Source organism: Balaenoptera borealis (assembly GCF_965194805.1).
Source record: "Balaenoptera borealis genome assembly, chromosome: 17".
NCBI lineage: Eukaryota > Metazoa > Chordata > Mammalia > Artiodactyla > Balaenopteridae > Balaenoptera > Balaenoptera borealis.
In genome coordinates, this window is record NC_138876.1 from 56640712 (window position 1) to 56659839 (window position 19128).

At 35.9% G+C, this 19128-nt stretch overlaps 1 long non-coding RNA gene across 1 annotated transcript; it reads right to left on the minus strand.

The window, feature by feature from the left end:
* Nucleotides 1–1804: 1804 nt before the first annotated feature.
* Nucleotides 1805–18924, minus strand: LOC309614851. Its single transcript, XR_014236429.1, has 2 exons — nucleotides 15821–18924; nucleotides 1805–15721 (listed from the first exon to the last, which is right to left on the minus strand). It is a non-coding gene; the product is annotated as an uncharacterized lncRNA (long non-coding RNA).
* Nucleotides 18925–19128: the final 204 nt, after the last annotated feature.

A 19128-nucleotide genomic window follows, 5' to 3' on the forward strand; every position in this document is an offset into this window, starting at 1 on the left:
AATATGGTACTGGCAAAAAAACAGAAACATAGATCAATGGAACAAGATAGAAAGCCCAGAGATAAACCCACGCCCCCATGGTGAACTAATCTATGACAAAGGAGGCAAGGATATACAATGGAGACAAGACAGTCTCTTCAACAAGTGATGCTGGGAAAACTAGGCAGCTACATGTAAAAGAATGAAATTAGAACACTCCTTAACACCATATACAAAAATAAACTCAAAATGTGTTCGAGACCTATATGTAAGGCCAGACACTAAAAAACTCTTAGAGGAAAACATAGGAAGAACACTCTTTGACATCAATCACAGCAAGATCTTTTTTGATCCACCTCATTGAGTAATTTTGAAATAAAAAGAAAAATAAACAAATGGGACCTATTGAAAGTTCAAAGCTTTTGCACAGCAAATGAAACCATTAACAAGACGAATAGACAACCCTCAGAATGGGAGAAAATATTTGCAAACGAATCAACTGACAAAGGATTAATCTCCAAAATATATAAACAGCTCATGCAGTTCAATATTAAAGAAACAAACAACTCAATCCAAAAGTGGGCTGAAGACCTAAATATACATTTCTCCAAAGATGACATACAGATGGCCAAGAAGCACATGAAAAGATGCTCAACACCACTAATTATTAGAGAAATGCAAATCCAATCTACAATGAGGTATCACCTCACACCAGTTAGAATGGGCATCATCAGAAAATCTACAAACAACAAATGCTGGAGAGGGTGTGGAGAAAAGGGATCCCTCTTGCACTGTTGGTGTGAATGCAAATTGATATAGCCACTATGGTGAACAGTATGGAGGTTCCTTAAAAACTAAAAATAGAATTACCATATGATCCAGGAATCTCACTACTGGGCATATACCCAGAGAAAACCATAATTCAAAAAGACACATGCAAAAAAAAAAAAAAAAAAAAAAGACACATGCACCCCAATGTTCATTGCAGTACTATTTACAATAGCCAGGTCATAGAAACAACCTAAATGCCTATCGACAGATGAATGGATAAAGAAGATGTGGTACATATATACAATGAAATATTACTCAGCCATAAAAAAGAATGAAATTGAGTCATTTGTTGAGACATGGATGGATCTAGAGATTGTCATACAGAGTGAAGTAAGTCAGAAAGAGAAAAACAAATATCGTATATTAGCATGTGTGTGTGGAACCTAGAAAAATTGTACAGATGAACTGGTTTGCAGGGCAGAAGTTGAGACACAGATGTTAGAACAAATATATGGACACCAAGGGCGAAAGCCACGCGGAGGTGGGGATGGTGGTGTGCTGAATTGGGCGATTGGGATTGACATGTGTACACCGATGTGTATAAAATTGATGACTAATAAGAACCTGTTGTGTAAAAAAATAAATAAAATAAATTTCAAATATTAAAAAAAAATTCTGCTTTTTCTGATATAAATATTGCTACCCCAGCTTTCTTTTCATTTCCATTTGCATAGAATATCTTTTTCCATTCCCTCACTTTCAGTCTGTGTGTGTCTTTAGCTCTGAACTGAGTCTCTTGTAAGAAACATGTAGATAGATCTTGTTTTTTATCTAATCAGCTACTCTATGTCTTTTGATTGGAGCTTTTATTCCATTGATATTTAAAGTGATTATCAATAAGTATGTACTTGTTGCCATTCTGTTACTTGTTTTCTGGTTGTTTTCGTAGTTTTTCTCTGCTTTTTTGTTCTTTTAGTCTCTTCCCTTGTAGTTTGATTATTTTCTTTAGTGTTATGTTTGGGGTCCTCTCTCTCTCTCTCTCACTCTCTCTCTCTTTTTCTTTTTTTTTGTATGTGTATCTCTTGTAGCTTTTTGGTTTGTGGTTGCCATGACATGTGTATATGTATATGTGTATATATATATATATATATATATATATATATATATATATATATATGATCAGTTTAGATATACATATATGTATATTTAAGTTCAAACACATTCTAAAAGCTCACCATTTTTTCACTCCCCCCATGTTTTATGTTTTGGGCTTCATACTTTACATCTATTTGTGTATGCATTAACTACTAATTGTGTTTACCATTTACTTTATGACTTTTGTCTTTTAACTTTATACTAGCTTATTTAAGTGATTGAGTAAGCCTTTACTGTATATTTGCCAATGGGATTTTCCTTTCTCCAATTTTTTATTTCTTATTATAATCTTTTCTTTTTCACTTAACAAAGCTCCTTGAACAGATATTGTATGGTCAGTTTAGTGGTGATATATTCATTCTGTATTTTCTTGTCTGGGAAACTCTTTATCTCTCATTCAGTTCTGAAAGATAATCTTTTTGGGTAGAGTCTCCTTGGCTGTAGTATTTTTTCCTTTCAGCATTTTAAATATATCATGCCACTCCCTTCTGATCTTCACAGCTTCTGCTGAAAAGTCAGGTTATAGCCTTTTGGGGTTCACTTGTATGTGATCACTTGTGTGTGATTTTTGTTTTTCTCTTGCTGCCTATAAAATTCTCTCTTTAACTTTTGCAGTTTTACTTATGATATACCTTGGTGTGGGTCATTTTGGATTCTTCTTGTCTGGACTCTTTGTGCTTCCTGTACCTGGATATCTATTTCCTTCTTCAGGTTAGGGAAGTTTAGAGCCATAATCTTATGAAATATATTTTCTGCATTCTTCTCTCTGTCTTTTCCTTCTGGGACCCCTGTAATGCAAATGCTAGTACTCTTGATGTTGAACCAGAAGTCCTTTAAACTATCCTCATTTAAATGTTTTTCTTTTTGCTATTCTGATTGGGTGTTTTCTATTATTCTATCTTTCAGATCACTTATACAGTCTGCTGTATCATCTAATCTGCTGTTAATTCCTTTTAGTGTCTTTTTCATTTTTCTTTTATTGTATTCTTCAGCTATGATTTAAAAGAAATAGTTTCTAGTTTTTGTTGAAGTTCTGACTGTGTTCCTTGATTCCTTTTCTGAGTTCAGTTAGCATATTTATTACTATTGTTTTGAACTGTTTATTAGGTAAATGATTTATCTCTATTTCATTGTTTTTTATTTTTTCCCTGGGATTTAATTGTTCTTTTGTTTAAAACATATTTCTGTGTTTTCCCATTTTGTTTAACTTTCTCTGTTTGTCTCTGAAATTAGATGAAAGTGTTACTTATCACAGTCTTGAAGGCATGCTCATTTTGGGGATCTTCCCTATGCAGTCTCTGTGTGCCCATTGGTTTTGATGGGAGAGGTGGATCTAAAGTGCTCATGGGCTGTTTTCTCCCAGGGTGCACTGGCAGCCACTGTCTTGGTGAGAGGGGTAGAACCAGAGCCAAATGTGAGCTAGGGATTCTCCTAAGCTCAATAGTGGTTGCCTCTTTATAGGGATGGAGCTGGGTCAGAGGGCCTGGAGCAGTACCCCTGAGGGATTTGGGCTTCTTTCTGGTGTGATGGTGGTTTCCACTTTGGTTTGAGGCATGACCAGGGCCTGAGCGCTTGTAGCTGCACTTCTGAGCTGTTTCTGCTTTTTCCTGTTATGTGTGCCTTGGGTGGGATGAAGGCTGGAAGTATGGGACTCACCCTACTGAGCAGGCTTTACTCCTTCTCTGGTGTGCACAAAGGCATGCTGGCAATATCAGTCTCCACCCTGGCTAGAGGCAGGGCAGAGACCTGAGCTAACTCACCTCCTTCTCTGATGTGTGCACGCACATTGTCAATGGCAGATTCTGCCTAAGTGGGGAGCAGCCCTGGAATAGGAGGTACTGGAACAGGAACTCAGTGGGGGCAGTGTGTGCACTGGGATGGTCCTGGCAGGCTGGTCAGAGACCAGGCAGTTTTCAGTCTGTTGCCTTTGCACTGTGACTGGAAGTAAGCAAATCTGTGTGCATGCTCTTTAAAAGAAGACTTTTGGTTTCTTACAGCCGTCTGGTAGCCCCACTGGTTTTCTAACCAGGTAAGGGGGCTTATCTTCCTGGTGTTGCACCTCCAGGGCTGAGGTGCCTAATAAGGGGCTCGAACTCCTTGCTTCCAGGTAGGGATCTCTGAGCCTGTGGTATCTCTTTATTTTTCTGGGTCAACCATTAGGGGTGTGGGTCCCAACTAGATTTCTTCTCCTTCCCTTCTACTAGACTCCATGTAGTTCTTACGTAACAACCTTGGCTGTAGAAGTGCCATTCTGCTAATCTTCAAGTCGTTCTTAGTGAGAGTTGCTCTACATGTAATTGTAATTTTGATATGTTCATGGGGGAGGTGAGCTTTGGGTCTTCCTACTTCACCATCTTGATCCTGACTTCTCCCCTCTGACAACAATAGCTTACTTATTTCCCTGTGAATGGACATTTACATATTTTATTGTTTTAATAATTGTAAATAATGTAGCTCTTCATATTCTTGTCATGTGTATAATTTTGGTACATATCTATTTTTCTGATAAATTTCTGAATATAACATTTCTATTCTAAATGTCCCCATATTATGTTTATATCTTGGCAAATTGACCTTTAGTAAGATGTATTTTTGATCTTTTATCTTCTAATCAGAACAGAATGTTGCCATACTTAAAAAAAAATTTGCTAATATTACAGGTGAACTATGTACTTTTTAAAGTTCGTGATCTTTTTTTACAAGTGAGCTTGAACATGGTCTGTCATGAATTACGTCTACATATTTAAAGTATTTTTCTATTGAAATATTGATATTTCCTTTAGTCAAGAGAGGTGAGGTCATATGTAGTAATAGAGAAAACCCAATATCTCAGGAGCTTAAAATAAGGAAAAGTTTATTTCCCGTTCATGTCCCAAGCAGATGAATATGAGGCAACATTCCTTGGCTGTTCCTCTACAAATCTAAAAATGGTGTCTCTAAACCCTATACTCTTTCCATAATGTAGCAATGCATTGTGGAACTCATAATTGTGAAGTTTTCTGGGGAAGAGGAAGAGAGGGTTGGAGTATTACAAGTCTCTTTTTCAAGGCCATATTTGAAAGCAACTTATGTTTCACAAGGTAGACTGAGAAAGTGTGGTGAAGTTGTCTCCACTTCTGTGATGGTAATTTGGTGCTATGCTTGCAAAGTTTCTTCCTGTCTTAAGATTAAAGAACTAATATTACTACTACCTCTAATGATGATGATAACAATAATAATAATTTCTATTATTATTATTATCTAAGACTTTCTTATTCTTTCTCCAAACCGAATGACTTCACAGTGTACATTATTAAATTAAGTGAAAAATGATTCTCCGATCCACAGATTTTTTACATTTTGATGTAGTCATTTTGATACATTTTTTCATAATAATTGTTAAAATATGTCAGGTCACTATGGTCCCTTCACATTGGTGTAAAAATACTCTGTGATACTGAAGTTACAGTTATTCCAAGCCAATAAACTTACACCAATTTGATTAAGTAAACATTTGTCATTTGTTATAATTTCAATGAAAACTTGAGAGTTTATTATGTGCTGACCCCTTCCATTTGTACTCATAAAGGTAAGTAATGCACAATTCTTGTTATATCCATATGCAGTAGGTTGAATGGTGGCACCCCAGAAAGATATGTTAATATTTTAACTCCCATAACATATATATAATCATATTTGGAAAAAGGGAATTGGCATATGTAATTAAGTTAAGGATCTCCAGATGAGACCATTCTGGATTATCCAGGTAGGGTCTAAATGCAATGGCAAATGACTTTATAAGAGAAAGACAGAAGGATATTTGACACAGGTAGAAAAGAAAAAGACAAACAGAAGAGGAGACAATATGAAGAAGGAGGCAGAAACTGGAGTTATGCAGCCATAAACCAAGGGTCACCTGTATTCACCAGAAGCTGGAAAAGGCAAAGAATTTTCAATCTTAGTCAAGGATTCTCCCCTAGAGCCTTTAGAGGGAGTCAGGCCATGCTGATACCTTGATTCTGTAATTCTGGACTCCAGAACTGTTAGAGAATAATTTTCAGTTGTTTTAAGCCACCATGTATGTGTTAAATTGTTGCAGCAGCCCCAGGAAACTAATATAAGAATAATTCCTGTTCTCACAAAGCTCAGTGTAGTGAAGAAGTCAGACATATATACACACAAAAATGAACCGAAAATATCCCTGTGAAGTACTGTCTTTGAACCAGAGACTTGAGTTCAATTTCCTATTCTTCTAATTAACTGCTTCCTTAAAAATCTGCCTATGCTTTAATTTTCTCATCTGTGTAATGAAAAATGTAGTTCTTGACTACTGAATGTTGTGACTGGTGAATGAATTGATTTTCACATAACATGCTCGTCCTCTCAGGAGAGAGGGTAGTATAGGCCATTATTTAACAACCTTACTACTCAAGCACATTTGATGAATAATAATGTACAGAATTTTACTTTATGATACAATTAAATTGTTTCTTCCAAATTGTAGTGCATTAACAAAAGGGCCAATGTGGGGATAATTCATTCGCAGTAAGAGCTCTTTTACTATTTTTGACCTCTCACCCCCATCTCTGGGTTCTCAGTGGATGTAACTCCTTCATGATAGGTTATTTGAATTCTGTCTTTCCTCTATAACCTCTGTGTGAATCCTTGTTACTTGTTCTTTTTGTCTTTTCTTCCCTATCACCTGTCCACTTGTCCATGTCTTCCTCGTTCTATTGAGTAGGATGGAAACATTCCCTTAAAATTTCATTATTATTATTTCGTCTTATCACATCTTCTTTATACGCTAAAAGTATCTCCATATTTCCCTCAGCTATGAATTGCTAAGTCACATTCTATGTAGTTTCCTGGAAAGTTGGGTTGAGCTATTGATGATAAACATCACACACATGCACGTGTGTGGGTGCACACACACACACACACACACACAATGTTTCACCAAATATATAAAGCAGCCTAGCATTATTTTAAATTTTAAGCTTTTTATTTAAAGAATAATCAATTAATATTATAGATGTACTTCAAAAATTTGAAATATATGGCTTATTAAAAGTGATGTAATTTGCTTTGGATATAATTTAAGTACACTCTTAACCTTCAGGAAGTCTCTACAATGAATAATCTCTTGAACTTCTGTTCCTGGCTTGATTCTTTTCCCAAATATGATCAATAATAACTCAATTCCCAAAATGATGAAATTTCATTTATCAGAGTTTGAAAAACTACATAAATGTTCAAGGAACTTGATTTTAATGCAGAAAGCTGATGGAAAACTATGTCACAGGAAACAATTTCAAGATGTAGAAGTATTGCTGAGCTTGTTGATTTGAGCTGTATCTTCATCCTGGGATGCCACTTTCTTAACAAAATTTCTACCTTCTTTCTCTGTATATGGAAGAAACATAAAATATGAAAAAAATGTTTTCTAAGGTTTATAATATAATATTACTCAAATTATAGTAAGTTGCTATCTAATGAAAACCTTAAGAAGGTAAAGAGGTAATAAGTAACAATTTGAGATTGACTAAAACAGTAAACATATTATCTAAGTAAAAAGAGGTAAGACCTATTCAATTGGAATAAAACAATGCAAGCCAAGACTAGAAAGAATGTATTATTTTAATATAGTATTTAAATAATATATTAATCTATCTTTGCATGGAGAATTTGTCTGACAAATTGCATGAGCAAGATCTGGCCCTGCCTGGATTTTGAGTCATTGCATAACACATATTCAGCAACTCTGTGAAGAAGCTTTATTACAGCACTTCAGGATGTTCTCTGATTCTTAGAATTTTACTTTGCAGCTTAGGAGTAGAGCGAGTAGAATTTTCCTTAATACCCACAATTTGGGATTAATGCAGGGCAGAATATTACATTCTAAGATAGAGCAGAAAGGAATGGGTTCCTCTTCACAGTAAGCAGCCACGGGAGTGGATCTCAGAACATTAGTTTTAATAAGAAGTAAGTGATGAAGGATAAAGATTCCTAAACATTGTCTTGCCTGTTCTTTTTTTCTTTTTTATAAGTAGAATGAAGGCAGCTCGGGGACACAAGACAAAGTTGCAAAAGGAAAGTGGTAGTGAAACCAAAGTCACAGTTAATCTTATCACTAGTCTCATAATTCTGTGTCAATGTGCCCTTATGCTGAGTATACATAACTGTACTTTTCCAGGCCATAGTTTTTATACAGTATACTAGTTCACAATATTAAAATCATGCATTCATTCTTGCAACAGATATTTCTCCAGTGCCCACAATGTGACTAGAAGGCGAATGACTAAATGTTTGTGACACAAAGATATGTAAGACAGTCTTCACTCAGAAGAAACTTTTATTCTAGAGCAGGACACAGATAAATATAAGTAATAGGTGCCTTTAATGGAACGAGGCTGTATTAAAATAAAAGTTTGCTAAGAGAGCTAAGGTAGCAGAATGGTGTGGTGGCATTCCTGCAGAAAAGTAGAATTCAATGTCAAGATAGTTAATCATTATATGATGATTTTTATACAAAATTTTAATCCTTATACATGGTTTTCATTCTTTAGAAACATAGGAGAAATACTTCGATTTTATATGTGAATGGATATATGTAACTGTAGAACTAAAATACCAATGTTTAATTACTGGAAAACCAGCAATCCAAAGGGACTTAGTCTAGTGCAATGTACTATAAGCTTTAAAGCAAATTACCACTGAATTAACAGTAAGAGTTTCTAAACTATAGTGAAACATTAAAGGACTTAGTATTCAGAATGTATTTTTATTTCACTTTTGTTATTTTATTAGCTCAATACTCAAAGTAAGATTTCTGTTTATAGTAACAGTCAAACATAATGAGAAAAAAATTAGATAAAAATGAAATATATTCCAAAGTGTATGGTATGCTACAATGGAAATTTTCTGTCTGAAAACAAAGCAGTAATCTAATTATAGAAAAAACTACAATGTAGAATGAGAAATTATTAATAACTTATTTAACAAAAGGAACAATCAATCCTCTGCTCTCCTTGGAGCAGAAATACAGGATAGTGTTAATTCCAAATTAAATCATAGTAATCACCCATTTTCTTCTGAAAATACATTGGAGTTATGGTAAGATGCTGATAACTGAGCTAAAACTTACTCTAAAGATAAAAACCACTAAAGCTGAACATTTGTATTTTAACAAGTAGTGTTGTATTGCAGAAGGTTAAAAGCTCAGATACACTTGAAAATTTATTTGGCCAGAGTCTCGTTTATCTAATTTGTAGAATGGAATGGCATCAATTATTTCTAAGATTTGTTGTGAGGATTTTACAAGAGAATGTTTGAGATGTGTCCTAGCACACAGCAGATGTTCAGTGAATGCAGGATGCTTTTCCTTCCTAAACTCCTACCAATTTTCTGATAGTCACACATCCTCTTCCTGTGTTCTCGATGAAGACAGTATGTTTTACTGCTCCCAATAAACAGTGACTTTGTACAATTGTTGTGATGAATAGTTATATTTAGTTATGATTAATATATTATATATTACTACTTTATTATTAATATTTTTATGCCTCTTTACCTATAATTAAAGTAAGCATTTAATAGTAATTATTTGCAGAGGATAGTTAGTAGGGTGTTATCTATTAAGCCATATTGGCCAGATTTGACAGTTTACTGTCAGCATGCAGGTCAATGAAAATGGGTCAAGATAACTGTTAAAGCGTTTCAAGACATATTTTTTAGTAGCAGTTAAGCATGTTGGTCTTAGATTTCAGCCAATCTGTTTGTCTTTTAGGCAGATGAGTTAGATTTCTAGTAAGTGTAACTCAACAGGTAAATTAAGGAGTCCAGGCTTGGAAGTCCGAGAACTTTGCATTCTACGATAATTTATTCCCAGTTTATAGGAATGTAGTCCAATTTTCATGTGTAATCATGCAATATAATTGCTATTAAAATGTTTCTCAATAAGATACTCTTTCTCATTCATGTCCTTAGGTTCCTATTAGTATATTAAACAGTCCCCTGGAGTCACCAAAGTGTTCATGGTCTTCCCTTTAAACAGAAAACTTTGTATAAATTGTGAAGTAAGAATGTAGAAATCATGTATAACAGTAAAAGCAGATTTCACATAAGTATTGTCTCTTTTCTAGTGCCACTGATGGATTATGCAACAACATTATTCTAGTCAATAGTTTAAATTAGTTAAAAAATAAATATCAGCATATCATGTTGCATGTGTGTGTGGTGTTTGGAAATTCAACAACAGCTTTGACCCTGAATGTTAGCATGCATATTCTGACTAGTAACATACTTTACAATAATGTTTTCAAGAGCATACTTAATGATCGAACAGTGACTTATGAAAACATAAAGATGATAATACTAAGTCTGCTTCTTTACTTCTTTTGCCAGAGCTATATGTAACTTTCTTAATTTTAATTGTATGTTATGAACATGTCCAAACATACACAAAGATGAAAAGTACAATGAGCATACCAGTGCTATTAGTCAGCATGAACAGCCATCAAAATTGGCCATATTTTCATATATGTTTTCCAAGACCACTAATTTCCCTTTGAGAGTCAACTAAAAGTCTAATTATTTGATTTTTAAATCTATTTTTCTATACCTAGGCTTGGACCCAATATTGGCATCCAAAGAAAAATGAATGGGCAAAACAGAGCCATTATTTTTGATCTCAGGTGTCAGCACAGTAGCTATACACACTGAACAGTAATCATATTCCTTTTGGGCATAAAACATTTAACAATGGAGAACTATTTTAGATTAACAAAAGACATATCTGCTAACAGAAAGGGGTTGTGAATTTTTGATGAACTAGTTTAGATTTTATAATACCATAGTGAGTTTTATATTTTGAATACAAATATTTTGTAGTCATCAAATTTTTGTTTCACAACATAATGCAGCCATAAGAGGTCCCTATCAATACTCTTGGTGGTAGGTAATAGAGTACGAGGTTTTCTAATTTAAAGGCACTTTTTTTTTTTTTTTTGGCTGCACCACGTGGCATGTGGGATCTTAGTTCCCTGACCAGGGATGAAACAGTGCCCCTTGCTGTGGAAGTGTGGAGTCTTAACCACTGAACTGCCAGGGAAGTCCCAAGTTTTTCTAATTTAAGCAAAAAGTATTTGTTAAGAGAAACGCATACATCACATAACATTATATACACTGAATACATGGTGTTCAGGGCTGAGAAAACTGATAAAGCAGGAAAGGAGGATGGATATTGCTCTTAAGGTATTAATTAAAATATGATAACCAGTTAAGTCTTCAATGGGACAACAGCATTTAAGACAAAAACACTAAGAAAATTTTTTTAAAAACAGCTTTGCAGATATGTGGAGAAGGAGTTCTACAGGAAGAGGGTACAGTGAGTAGATAGAGAGTGCCTGAGGTGTTTGAAATTCACAAAGATACCTGTGAACTGCCATGATGTGAGTAAAGTGCAGAATTTTTGCTCATAGGGATGGAAGGTCAGTGGGGTCAAGAGCATGCAGAATATTTTACTGTATATGAAAAGGGAAACTATGGAATAGATTGAAAATAGGGAAGAGATGAAACAAGAAGACCAAATAATAAACTATAAATAAGCCAGGAAAGAGATGATGTTTTAGATAAGTTCTAAAAAATGATTTGAGAAAAACAATAAATAAGATTGGCTGATGCATTGAATGCAGAGTGTGACAGAAAAGAAATAATCAATGAGGCATATGGCCTAAACAGAGGAGGATGAGGTAGCAATTACTGATGGGGAAGATATTCTGTTTTAAAAGCTTTTTTAGAAGGATAGGATAGAAGATCAAGGGTTTCCTTTAGAGTTATATTTATATTTATATGTAAATGTATATAACTTAAAGGGGAGTGGCTAGGGATATAGATGTAAAATTGAAACTCATTAGCAAATTACTTATATTTATAAAATAAATTGGATAAAATTACAAAGGGACTACAAATACATGAACAAAAAGAGAAGCAAATTGGTTTCAGCGTTATGGGCAACTAGGTGTTCCAAGGGACTCTTCTGCAGAAATTAGATCCTGAAAAGAGAATGCTCTTTGAGACATTAGTTACATCATACAAGTTGAGAGCAGGCTTATCCTTTTGTGACAGTTATTCTCTCTCTCTGTCTTTGTCTCTGTCTCTGTCTCTCTCTCTCACACACACACATGCACACAAATTGTGAAATTGAGATGCAATAATTGCCTATAAAAATGGGTCCCCATCAACTATTTTTGAAATTCAATGTGAAATAAAAACATTTATAGGTTAAAACAATATTGAGAAATTTTATCAGCCAAGAGACCTGTACTAAGAAATAAATAATTTATTATTGGAAGAAGGAAGTCATTTCAAATTTCATATAGAAGAAGGGATACTGAGCACATAAAAAAGTAAAATATGCGTAAATAAGACATGCATGCAAATAAATCAAAACAAGCATCATATATTTGCCTTAAATACACATGTGGCATGTATAAAATATTCATGTATAATATTTATATTACCTTACATCATTTTAAATTTAATCTTTGATCTTTAATATTGTATCATTTATGTGAAAACAACACATAAATGAATATGGGAATGTTTATCATATGCCTGCCCCACCACTGTATTTTTTTTTTTTAACATCTTTATTGGAGTATAGTTGCTTTATAATGTTGTGTTAGTTTCTGCTGTATAAAAAAGTGAATCAGCTATATTTATACATATATCCCCTTATCCCCTCCCTCTGGTATCTTCCTCCCACCCTCCCTATCCAACCCCTCTAGGTGGTCACAAAGCACCGAGCTGATCTCCCTGTGTTATGCGGCTGCTTCCCACTAGCTATCTATTTTACATTTGGTAGTGTATATATGTCAATGTTACTCTCTCACTTCGTGCCAGCTTACCCATCCCCTTCCCCGTGTCCTCAAGTCCATTTTCTACGTCTGCATATTTATTCCTGTCCTGCCCCTAGGTTCATCAGAACCTTTTTTTTTTTTTTTTTTTTTTTTAGATTCTAGATATATGTGTTAGCATAACGGTATTTGTTTTTCTCTTTCTGACTTACTTCGCTCTGTATGACAGACTCTAGGTCCATCCACCTCACTACAAATAACTCAGTTTCATTTCTTTTTATGGCTAATATTCCACTGTATATATGTGCCACATCTTCCTTATCCATTCATCTGTTGATGGACACTTAGTTTGCTGCTATGTCCTGCCTGTTGTAAATAGAGATGCAATGAACATTGTGGTACATGACGCTTTTTGAACGTTTTTATGGTGTTCTCAGGGTATATGCCCAGTAGCAGGATTGCTGGGTCATATGGTAGTTCTATATTTGTTTTTTTAAGGAACCTCCACACTGTTCTCCATAGTGGCTGTATCAATTTACGTTCGCACCTATAGTGCAAGAGGGTTCCCTTTTCTCCACATCCTCTCCAGCATTTATTGTCTGTAGACTTTTTGATGACCGGTGTGAGGTGATACCTCATTGTAGTTTTAATGTGCATTTCTCTAATGATTAATGATGTTGAGCATCCTTTCATGTGTTTGTTGGCAATCTGTATATCTTCTTTGGAGAAATGTCTACTTAGGTTTTCTGCCCATTTTTGGATTGGGTTTTTTGTTTTTGATATTGATCTGCATGAGCTGCTTATAAATTTTGGAGATTAATCCTTTGTCAGTTGCTTCATTTGCAAACATTTTCTCCCATTCTGAGGGGTGTCTTTTCATCTTGTTTGTGGTTTCATTTGCTGTGCAAAAGCTTTTAGGTTTCATTAGGTCCCATTTGTTTATTTTTGTTTTTATTTCCATTTCTCTAGGAGGTGGGTCAAATAAGATCTTGCTGTGATTTATGTCATAGAGTGTTCTGCCTATGTTTTCCTCTAAGAGTTTTATAGTGTCTGGTCTTACATTTAGGTCTTCAATCCATTTTGAGTTTATTTTTGTGTATGGTGTTAGGGAGTGTTCTAATTTCATTCTTTTACATGTAGGTGTCCAGTTTTCCCAGCACCATTTATTGAAGAGGTTGTCTTTTCTCCACTGTATATTCTTGCCTCCTTTATCAAAGATAAGGTGACCATATGTGCATGGGTTTATCTCTGGGCTTTCTATTTTGTTCCATTGATCTATATTTCTGTTTTTGGGCCAGTTCCATACTGTCTTGATTACTACTATAGCTAATCAATGAATTTGGTAGAGTAGCAGGATACAAAATTAATGCACACAAATCTCTTGCATTCATATACACTAATGATGAAAAATCTGAAAGAGAAATAAGGAAACACTCCCACTTACCATTGCAACAAAAAGAATAAAATGCCTAAGAATAAAGCTATCTAAGGAGACGAAAGACCTATATGTAGAAAACTATAAGACACAGATGAAAGAAATTAAAGATGATACAAACAGTTGGAGAGATATACCATGTTCTTGGATTAGATGAATCAACATTGTGAAAATGACTGTACTATCCAAAGCAATCTACAGATTCAATGCAATTCGTATCAAACTACCAATGTCATTTTTCACAGAACTAGAACAAAAAATTTCACAATTTGTATGGAAACACAAAAGACCCCTAATAGCCAAAACAATATTGAGAAAGCAGATCGGAGGAGGAGGAATCAAGCTCCCTGACTTCAGACTATACTACAAACCCACCGCTGTATTTTAGAAGTAGGTATCTTGTCTGGTTTCACAGGTTTAAAGGAATTTTGTCCCTGGATAGACCATACACAGAATCTCACCAGTACCTTATTTAGATTCTTTAGAAGATGAGATTTGAATGTTTTTGAGTTGATTATATGTAGTTAAGATTTTGAATTTAGGAATGTTGTTAAGTGGGTTAATATATTTTGCATATTGAAAACATATGAATGTTAGAGGGCTGGAGGGCAGATTCTGATGGGTAGAATTGTATTCCCGCAAAGATATGTTAAAGTCTGAACCCCCAGCAACTGTAAATGTGACTTTATTTGGAAACAGGTTATTTATAGATGTAATCAAGTTAAGATTAGCTCATTAGAGTGGGCCCTGACCAGATATGGCTGTTGTCTGTATAAATAAAGAGAAATTCAGATACAGGCACAGTGGAAGGACAGCTATGTGAAGACAGAGGCAGAGATTAGAGTGATGCTTCTACAATACAAGCCAAGGAATGTCTGGGACTACCAGAAGCAGAAAGAGTCAAGGAAGGATAATGTCCTAGAGGTTTCAGAGGGAGCATGATCCTGCCAACTGATGGATTTCAGACTTCTAGCCTCCAGATGTGTGAATGAATATCTTTCTGTTGTTTTAAAACACCCAGTTTATGGTACTTTCTTGACAGCCCTAGGAAACTAATACACATGATTAGGGCAATGTTCTCTGTGTCTGCTGGAAGATATAGTCAAGGGTTGAATGAGTAGCTTAGACATGATAAAGTCCCTCCAACATTCTTATAATTAAATCTTTTTGGAATCAATTTTATTTAAAATTAGTGCCCATTGAGTTTAGGTTTCAGTCAAACAACCAAACAAACAATTCCAAGTGCTTGAGAGGATATCCAGTTCAAATTCTCTGGAAAAGGGATCCATGCCATTAATTCAGTTTGACACAAAATTATACTCTTTCTTCCTTGGGTTGGAACCCTTGCTACTCCTCTCCATGCACATTTTTCCAATATTTTTTATGTATAAGCCTTCTTCTCATTAGTTTAACTTAATGTTTTTTCTCTTATCCATGCTGGATTTAGAGTCTAGTTATAGTTCTGATGGAGTATGAAAATTAGCTAAGCCTTTTAAGGTAATTATAATACCTCAGATAGGTTATTATAGGGTTTTCTAAGGGCCACCTCCCATCCAAGTACTCACCAGGCCCGATCCTGCTTAGCTTCGGAGATCAGACGAGATCGGGCACGTTCAGGGTGGTATGGCCGTAGACTAAGGGCCACCTCAAAACTGGTAGAGTCAACATTCAGTGAAACTGGAGGTTCAAAGAGATAAGGGGTTTGAAATTCTTCAGATTGTTTCTTTTCCAATTCTAGGGTCAAGGATTTTTACCAATTATTGCCCTAACTTTCTTGTAAGAGACTTGATAAGGAATTGAAACCAAGTTGTGATAGCAGGGTTGAGCTCATTTTTTCAAAACTGAGTCAGTCTTACAGATAAAAAGATTAGAGAATCTTGGAAAATAATCATAGATACTAGCTGATTTTTTTACCCTGCTGTCATCTGAAAATTAAAAACTTTATAACTTAAACATTTCTTTATTAGGATCTCTGGTTCATTTAGAAATAGTCAAACTCTACTATGATGGTTGTTCTTCATGTCCTTCATAAGACTCTATATCAGGGATCTCTTATTCTACCAAAATATTGTCATCAATAGGCATTTCATTTCAAATAACTATAGGTAATACTTTAAGTAACTGTTTCACAATTATGTTACATGGACCTCTGACAATCTACCTTTTAAGTGTAATAGGATTCCTTTAAACCCACTATATCAGCTATTCAATCCCAGGTTATAATTTATTTGACAATTTTTTGCATGCAATCACTTCTGACATCAATTATTATATTGATCACATTTCTTAGTTACAGTAAAGAATATCTAGTCTAGTTTTAGCAGAAATGGATTTAAGTAAGATATATAGAGACTTGTGGGCATGCCTGAAGAAATGGACTTTGAGCTGAGCTTTTAGGAACGATGCCCAGATCTATCACCGTGTGGACGTGCGTTGTAACAAAATATCTTCAACCGTGGAGGTCAACGGAAGGCCTGGACCAGCAATCTCTGTTCACGATAGTAAGCAAAGAATTGCAAACTACCACGTTAAGCTTAAGCACAAAGCAAAGTTTATTTAAGCATAGGTACACTTTCAGAGAGGGAGAGAGAAAGAGAGTGAGAGCAGGCTGTTTCTGAGAGCGGGCTGTTTCAGCGAAATGAAGCAAGCCCGAAGCAAAGGTACACTCTCAGAGAGAGAGAGAGAGAGAGAGAGAGAGAGAGAGTGGGCTGTTGCTGCGAATGGAAAGCAGCATTCCTATACAGGCTTAAGGGTGCTTTTAAGGAGCATTTTGCAGGGAGGTGGCTGTGAGTGACAGGGGATCATTATTTGATTGACAGTCTCGAGCTATGTAACAAGCTTACTGCTGCGCATGCTCTCACCATTTAATCACTAAGAAACGCCCACTAAGGGGGCAAAACCACATGTAGGTTTTATTATAATGATGCAATAATGAGTTTGGGTTTACTATAGGTTATACTCCTGTCTGGTCTGGGCATGCGCAGCCCGGGGAACTTCCCTTGTGTTACTGTACCCCTCTTTATCAGGATAAGCCACCCACCACACGATCATAGTTTCACCCATTCTGAGTGAGGTCAAGGGAGAGTCCCCAGATTGCTGGGTGTGTGACTCGATTTCTTCTCCTTGTTTTTCTCACCACTGTCACCTCCTTGCTGCTAATGTCTAACTACCTAACATATCCACAATACAGAATGTTGCTTACCAAAGGGAGCAACTGCTTCTTCTATGGTCAAGAATCTGCCAACTCAGAAAGCTGCCTCCTCCAGAACCACTTTGCCTCTATCGCAGTCTCCACCAAGAGAAAAACACGTCACATACTTTGCATTTCTTAGTTCACTCAGTCCTGAAACAAATTCTCATTCAAGTGCGTTGGATTGCCAGAAGCTTATTCACATACCTATATGGCAGAAGCCAAAGAAGCTGGAAAACAGAATGTATTTCCATTTAAAATTTTATGTTAGAATTTATACTGTGGGGGACACTATATCATCCCCTTTCCGTAATCACTCTATCTGAGACTTGCTGGCTAAATGTTCAATGAGGTTGAGCTCACACAAAGGAAGAAGGCTGTTGTTCCATCAAAAGTGTATGATGAGCTCATACTTCTACTAGATTTTTCAATTGTATAGAATTTCCCAAAACAATGCACAAAGCAAGAGAACTAATTATCTTTCTGTGGCTTACACATTGGCTTTGAAGGTTATTACCTTAAAAGACCTCAAAATTCAAAAATATTAAAGAATTAGAAAATATATTGTAATCTTGGCATCATGAAAACACTCACTTGAAGAGAGATATATATATACATCTCTCTCTCTCTCTCTCTCTCTCTCTCTCTATATATATATATGTATATATTCAGGAAGGTATCTTACAAGTGAGCCTGATAGTGAAAGACCTAGATTTATTTTACCTTTCTTCCCTTCATGACTCCATGATCTTAGAAATATGACTTGATTTCAGAAGGGAAAATAATTTTGATTGAAGCATTTTTTATTTTTTGGAACCAAGACATCAAGTATAAACAAGAGGTAGGTATAATGTAAGACTGGTTACTGTTAGTAATATAAATTTGATTCAATTGCTTTTTCCTGAAATCCTACTATTTGTTTGGCTTTTACTAGATGCTGAGGATAGAAATGAAAATTAAGTAGCTCCTATGTGTAGGAATGGAAGATACACACTGGGATAAAGGTATAACAGTGAAAAAAGGTGCTGAGATGCCAAATCATGAGATATGTACTTGCAATAGTGATGGTGGGGAGGAGAGGATCCAAGATGGAGGAGTAGAAGGACGTGCTCTCACTCCCTCTTGCAAGAACACCAGAATCACAACTAGCTCCTGGACAATCATCGACAGGAAGACACTGGAACTCACCACAAAATATACCCCACATCTGAAGACAAAGAAGAAGCCACAATGAGATGGTAGGAGGGTCACAATCAGAGTAAAATCAAATCCTATAACTGGTGGGTGGGTGACTCACAGACTGGTGAACACTTATACCACAAAAGTCCACCCACTGGAGTGAAGATTCTGAACCTCACGTCAGGCTTCCCAACCTGGGGGTCTGGCAACGGGAGGAGGAATTCATAGAGAATCAGACTTTGAAGCCTAGTGGGATTTGATTGCAGGACTTCGACAGGACTGTGGGAAAGAGAGACCCCACTCTTGGAGGGCGCACACAAAATAGTGTGCACATCAGGACCCAGGGGAAGGAACACTGACCCCGGGGGATACTGAACCAGACATACCTGCTAGCATTGGAAGGTCTCCTGCAGAGTGGGGGGGGTGGCTCTGTTTCACCATGGGGACAAGGACACTGGCAGCAGAAGTTCTGGGATGTACTGCTTGGCTTGAGCCCTCCCAGAGTCTGTCATTAGCCCCACCAAAGAGCCCAGGTAGGCTCCAGTGTTGGGTTGCCTCAGGCAAAACAACCAACAGGGAGGGAA